General features: G+C 54.8%; 1 long non-coding RNA gene across 1 annotated transcript in view; it reads right to left on the reverse strand.

Annotated features, from left to right (window-relative positions):
• Positions 1–5,032: 5,032 nt before the first annotated feature.
• LOC106147407 overlaps positions 5,033–6,909 on the reverse strand; it is a 2,687-nt gene continuing 810 nt past the window's right edge. Inside the window, exon 2 of the long non-coding RNA XR_001232303.1 lies at positions 5,033–5,264. This is a non-coding gene — a long non-coding RNA (uncharacterized LOC106147407). The remainder of the gene's footprint in view (positions 5,265–6,909) is intronic.

Consider the following 6,909-nt stretch of genomic DNA (forward strand, 5'->3'; position numbering starts at 1 on the left):
CCCCCCCCAACCTCGCCGCTTATGGGGAATGACCATAGCAATGCCACGAAGTCAGGACTGCAGGGTGGCTCGAGTTTGGACCCAGGTGGGTGAGAGAGGTCACTGTGGACAGATCTGGATGGGGGGGGACCTGGCCCTCGTTGGCCACTAGGTGGCGCCCGCGCTCCGCCCACCCGTCCGGGTCCACCGAGGAGATCAGACCCGGGCACAGAGCGACCCTCTCAGTCCTGCTTGGACTGCTCAGGCGTCCTGGGGTCCCTCCAACTACCGCGCTCAGAAAAGAGGGGGCATCTCACGAGCGCCTCGCCTCCTCGTGCAGGCAGGGGCGTTCTCGCCTCCCTCCTCAGACTAGCAGGTCCTGTCTCCCCATCAGAGTGAGGGATCTGCATCCCCACTATGAATTTGGAAGCTGTTGGCTCCCCCAAAGGGCGCTGGATCCCGCTGTCCCCAACAGGCGGGGCGAGCTGCGTCTCCATCAGATTGGAAAGGCCTCGCCTTACAGATTAGGAAGCCTCCTGGCCTCCCGACAGACTGGAGACCTAAGCCCAGCGCTTGCGCTTGCTCCATAGAGGCTGGGGCTGCCCCAACCCACCGCATCCTGGGGATTGAACCCTGCGCCTCTGCACTGAGCTACATCCCCAGCCCTTTTATTTTTTTATTTTTTTTATTTATTTTTTGTTGTTGTTGTCTTTTTTGAGACAGGTTCTGGACATGTAGCTCAGGCTGGCCTTGAGTTCATTTTGTAACCCAGACTGATCTTGAACTCAAACAATCCTCCTGCCTCAGCCTTCCGAGTGCTGGGATTACAGGCTTTTGCCACCACACCCGGCCCCCAGCCTTTTTAATGTTTTAACTTTTGAGACAGGGTCTAAGTTGCTGAACTGCCCAGGCTGGGCTTGATCTTGCGGCCCTCTGGCCTCAGCCTCCCGGAGTGCAGGATTACAGGCCTGGCCGCTGCGCCTGATTAGATCCTGGGTCTTCTGATCTGCTTTGCTTCATTTGGGAAATTGGCAGACAGGTGAGGCTTCTTTATCCTCGGCACAGCGCTGGGGCCCCGGTCTTCCCGTCAGATCTGGCGGGGAGGGGTCCCCTCCCTTGCCAAGGTTTCTGGGTAGGTAAACTGCGGCACGGAAAAGCAAAGTCCGGCTGCTCAGCAGGGCTGCAGCCACCCTGCCCTGCCCCTGGTAACTCCCCTGGCACAGACAGCAGGGGAATTTTGCCCCGCCGGCCTCTGCCCCGCCGCCTGCCCTCCTCGGCGCCAGTGTCGGCCGGGGTCAAAGTTTGGAGCCGACCCGGGCTTCCAGGCAGATAAAGCAGGCGTGGCCAGACTAGGGATTCCCCGGACCTCAAGGCGGCCATCTCCGTCCTTCCATGAGGAGGACCCTTGGGGACTTAGTCCTTTCCTCCAGTTACTGCCATGGCTACCTCCTCAAGCCTCAGTCTCCCCAGCTGTAAGGGGTGGGAGCCTGAAAGGCTGTGGAGTTAGACTTCAGAAGTGTGAACTCAACCCAGGGCATGGTAGAGCACGCCTATAACCACAGCACTCTGGGAGGCTGAGGCAGGAGGATGGCAAGTCTGATCCCGGCCTGGTCTACCTGGTAACTGAGTGAGCCCCTGTCTCAAAATTAAAAATGAAAAAAGGGTGAGGCATGTAGCTCAGTGCAGAGGCCCTGGGTTGAAAAAAATAACAATAATAAATAAGTATTAAAAATATTTAATCAGGGTCAGGGAGACAGCTCAGCAGCACAGCACCTGCCTGGCAAGTGCAAGGCCCTGAGTTCTATTCCTGATACATTCTGCATCCAGTGTCACCAGTAGCTGGACTTCGAGCTTCAGAAGAAGGCAGGACCAGGCCACACGGTCAGCACTCTGTCCCGAGGTGAACGTTTGCTTTTATTTTCCTGCTGTCCTCTGACTGGCTTATCCTCGGAACACAGCCCCTCCGGTCTCCAGGCTCAGCCACCTTCGCCTTGACTGGGCCCTCACCCTGCAGCCACTCCCTCCCCACTGCAGCCAGCGGGGCCCTGGTGAGCTAAGCCACACTGCGGCCATCGCAGCTCCGAACTCTCCCGGCTCCCACCCGGCCGAGCCCAGTCACCCGGCCCCATCCACCGCTCTGCCTCCCAGGCTTCAACCAACCCCAAACCGAAAATACGTAAGAAAAAGATGCTGCCCCTACTGAGCACACACAGACCTTTCCTTCCCTCGTCACTGTTCCCAGCTGCTACACAACACCAAGTGTTGACAGGTTTGCACTGCATTAGGCACCTAAGGCACCTGGCACCTGCGGGAAGACGCAGGGTCATATGCAAAGGCTACACTGTTTGTATACGGGACTCTGCATCCGTGGATCCTCATACCCGTGGGCACCTCCTGGAGCAGATCCCCAGGACTTCAAGGGACAACTAGAAAGGCCAGAGTCCCTAGAGTGAACCACAAGGCCCTGAATGATCTGCTCCCCTCCCCATCTCCCCACTTCCCTCTCACTCTCCCACTTGCTCATTCAGCTCAGGACCAGCACAACCTACCTCAGGGCCTTTGCACTCGCCGTTCCCTCTGCCTAGAATTCTCTTTCCCCAGATCTCCATGCTCTAGCTTCAAACATGGGATCCTCCTGCCTCAGCCTCCAGTACCTGGGATTATGGGTGTACACTACCAACACCAGTTTAAAGTTGATGTTAAATCTCTGCCCTCCTTCCCCCTGGATGACTGTGTGACTTCACATAAATCTCCTGACCTCTCTGTGCCTGGGGAGGCAGGGGTGCTGAGGTCTCAGGTGTCACTGTGGGTAAAGGCAAGAAAGATTTACAAGCAAAACAGAAGGGTGCACCTGGCCACAGACCAGAGCCTGACAACAGGGCCGGTGTCCCAGGAAGGCAGGTCCCAGACTGCGTCCTTTTAGACCGGGCACTCCTCTGCTGGCCCGGGAAAGCCAGGAGAGCCACCCTGGGTAATGAAGGCACCGCACGGAGGCCAGCGATTCAGGGTTCACAAGGGGGCTCATGCAGTGCCCGACGAGGTCTAAGCCCGTGTCCGAGTGTCTGGTGTTTGGGATACAGCCGGGTACACGTACAGGCTCACACAGTGGGAGACTGGCCCTCCATACACAGGGACATCCTAGAACTAGAACGGCTGGGACTGGGACTGGGAGCTTCCCAGGGCTCCAGGGCCAGCTGGGGAGAGAAATCTGGGAGGGCTTCCTGGAGGAAAGGCTGCGAGAGAGAGGCCTATGATGTCTGGTGAACCCTTTCTGGGGACCCCGTTTGGGTCGGCTGTCAGGAGGAGAAGCCCGTTTGTGGAGAGAGGCAGGACGACAGGAAGGCCGCAGGAAGACGAGGCGCCCAGCCGCTGGGAGGGGAAGCAGCTAGGCAAGGAGCAGGCCCGTCTCCCCCTCCCGGTTCCCACGCCGCAGGCACGCAGGGAGGCCTGGGTTGCAGCTTCCGAGTTTCTCCAGTTCAAGGGTGGGAATCTGAGGCTGCCCAGCGTGTGCAACCTTGGGCCACACACTGCTTCCTGAATTTCTGGGTTTTGGTTTTGATTTTCATGCTGGGATTAGAAGCAAGGGGCTGGGTTGCTAGGCAAGTGCTCTACCCCTGCTACAGGCCGGCCCTTCTTCCTAAGAGCTTGATCAGATCATTCTTAATGTCTTCAATCTTAGCCCAGCGTGGTGGTGGATGCCTGGGATCTCAGCTACTGGGAAGCCTGAGGCAGAGGAGACTCACAAGTTTGAGCACAGCCTGGGCAATTTAACAAGACCCTGTCAAAAATAAAAAAGGGCCGGTAAGGTGTGTGGTAGCCCACTCCTGTAATCCCAGCACTCAGGCAGCTGAGGCAGGAGGATCTCTGAATTCCAGGCCACCCTGGACTATACCGCAAGACCTTGTCTCAAAAAACAAACAAACAGAAAAGTTCTGGGGTTGTAGCTCCGTGTGAAGGCTCTGGATTCAATCTTCACTACTGCAGTGAAAAAAATTGGGAAAAAAGAAAAGATTCTCTTAGATCCAAGCAGATGGTGGATGTGGGAAAGATGTTCTGTCTCAACACTGTTGCAGAGGATGCAAATTCCACCATCAGGAGAGCCCAACATGTTTACACGCATGCACATGCATACGCATACACGCACACACATACACATGAATGCACACACATACGCACGCGCATGTTCATATGCATGACACCAGCACAACTGGCATCCGGAAGTCTGGAAGACCCAGAGTACCCAAGGAGGTGAGCATGCACATGTCAGAGCCAACGTTGGGGAGTGTCAGTTGTCACAGCCACGGGTCACATCCACAGCTGGACACCTTCTTGGATAAGGCAAAAATCTGTGTGCTCATGAGCACCAGGAGACAAATACAGCATTGCTCGAAAGAGTCAGAAACTAGAAAAAAGCCCTGCAAGAAAGAAAGGGCTACTACATTACAGGATGTCCACACAGGGGAATATTATGCAGCAACAAACACGCTGCAGTAGACACTGGAAATCTGACCACCACACACATGAAACTGAGCTCAAGGAGCTACATCAGAGAGGTGGTACTCTAAGATTCCCTTTATTAAAAATTTAAAACTGTGTGACGTGCATTGGCACACAACTGTAATCCCAGCTACTCAGGAACCTGAGGCAGGAGCACTGCAAATTCAAGGCCAGCGTGGGCAATTTAGAAAGACTTTGTCTCAAGATAAAATATAGCCCAGACGTGGTGGCCCACGCCTGTAATCCTAGCGCTTGGGACACTGGGACAGGCAGATGTCCGAGAGTTCAAGGCCAGAGCGGGCTACACAGTAAGTTCAAGGCCACTGTGAACTACACAGTGAGACCCTGTTGAAAAAATAAATAAATAAATAAATCTTTTTAAAAAACCTGTAGGGCTGGGGATATAAGCACCTGCATAAGCAGGTGGCATAAGCACCTGCCTGGCAAGCACAAGTCCTGAGTTCGATTCCTGGTACCAAAAAAAAAAAGTTAAAAAAAAACCTGTAATGGTCTGGCATGTATTCATCGACAGTAAAAGTATAAAGAAAACCAAGGAAATTATTCCATAAATTTAGAATATAGGTCACCCAAGGGAAAGGAAGGGTATCATTTTTGGAAAAGGCATGAAGGAACTTCTCAAGAATACGCCAAACTATTTCTTCACCTAACTTGTCTTACAGTAGTTATAGAGTCTAGCGAGGTGGCATCCACCTTTTATCCCAGCCCCCTGGGAGGCTGAGGCAGGAAGATCACAAGTTTGAATCCAGCCTGGACGATTCTGGGAGGTCCTGTCTCAAAAAAAAAGAAAAGAAAATTTTTTAAATGGGCTGAGAATGTAGCAGCTCAGGGCAAAGGCCCTAATTTTAATTCCCAGTGTCAGGGAAAAAAAAAAAAAATGTGAAGTGGAACATTACATTTTAATTGGAAGCAATTCTCGAGTTATAGTTCATCATTTTAAAAGGTTTTTTTTGTTCTTTTGGGGTGCTGGGGGTAGAATCAGAGCTTCCACTGAGCTCAGTCCCCAACCCGAAAAAATTTCTTTTTCAATCCCACGATTTCTGGTTTCTCTGTCCCTGGTGGCTGGGCTCTGCTGGGGAGCCAGCATCTGTGTTCCCGGTGGAGGCTGGGGGCAGCGGGGGCCCCGCGGGAAGAGAATTCGGGATCTGAAACCCAGAATCCGACCTGATTTTCCCAGAAGTGAGCAGAGCGCTGCGGCTGTGTGACCACAGGGGGCCGAAGTGACAAGTTCAGGGGTGGCTGTGTGACAGCGGAGGGCGCCACCGCCGACCACCCCGACCTCCTGCAGAGCGTGACAAGGCAGCTGGCGGCTTCCGCTCCCCGGGAGGGTGCGTGTGGCATCACCACTGTCACCACTGCCCACCAGGCCAGGCCCCCTGTGAGAGGCCAAGATGACCCTGTCCCAGCCTCCAGGGGACAGGCTGTGGGGACGCTCCGACCGGTGCCCAGTGTCGTGGGAACATGTGCAGGCCAGGGGTGGCCCCACCTGGGACAGCCCCACCTGGGACAGTGGTTAGGGACAGGGCGGTGAGCCACTCCGCCGGCTCAAATGAGGAAGGACTTGGTGTGCCCTCGCTTCCCCAGGGACTTTTGCATTTGTATTCTTAGGGTGGCCCAGGGGGAGGCTGCAGCCGGGGCAGGGGAGGCACCACCCTGACTTCCAGGGAAAGAGGAGCCTCCCTGCAGGGTGGCGCTTCCAAAGGGGCTCCTGCTTCCGGTTAGACCTGGCCTACTCCAGGGCAAAGGTGCCTCAGGGCTCAGCAGCGACCACTGGCACTGTTATGCCTGCCATCCAGGTATCTGGGAGGCTGAGGCAGGAGGATCGCAAGTTCAAGGGCAGCCTGGACAATTTGGCAAGACCCTGGGTCAAAATACAAAATAATAATGGAAAAATATTTTAAATAATAATAATGGGCTGGGAATGTAGCTCAGTGTGAGGTCCTGAGTTCAATCCCCAGCACCCATAAGCACTAATTGGATGGGAGCACACAGCAGCTCCCTCCCGGGACACTCACAATTTGTAATTTGTACCCTAACACTGAGCACAAAACAAGCCTCGCTCCTGTCCAGGGTTGGTTCCAGCTCTATGTGGGTGAGCTCGGGTCTGATGGAGGAGGCAGGGCCCAGGCCCGTCCTCAGCGCGCTGGGAGGATGGAGGAGCGGAGCCCAGGCTCTGGTTCTGTCTGGTACTCCCCACACAGCCCCAGGGACACCAGAGACCCCGTCCCAGACCCTGAGGGAGCCACACCGCCGGCTTCAGCAAGTCCTCACCGAGGGGCTAATGTGGAGTCTCTAGGCATCCCTCTCTTTCCTTTCCTTCTTTTTTTTTTTTTTTTTTTTTTTGAGACAGAGTCTTGCTATGTAGCCCAGGCTGACCTCAAACTCTCAGTGATCGTCCTGCCTCAGCCTCCCAAT

Source organism: Chinchilla lanigera, unplaced genomic scaffold (assembly GCF_000276665.1).
Source record: "Chinchilla lanigera isolate Chin_1 unplaced genomic scaffold, ChiLan1.0 scaffold00154, whole genome shotgun sequence".
NCBI lineage: Eukaryota > Metazoa > Chordata > Mammalia > Rodentia > Chinchillidae > Chinchilla > Chinchilla lanigera.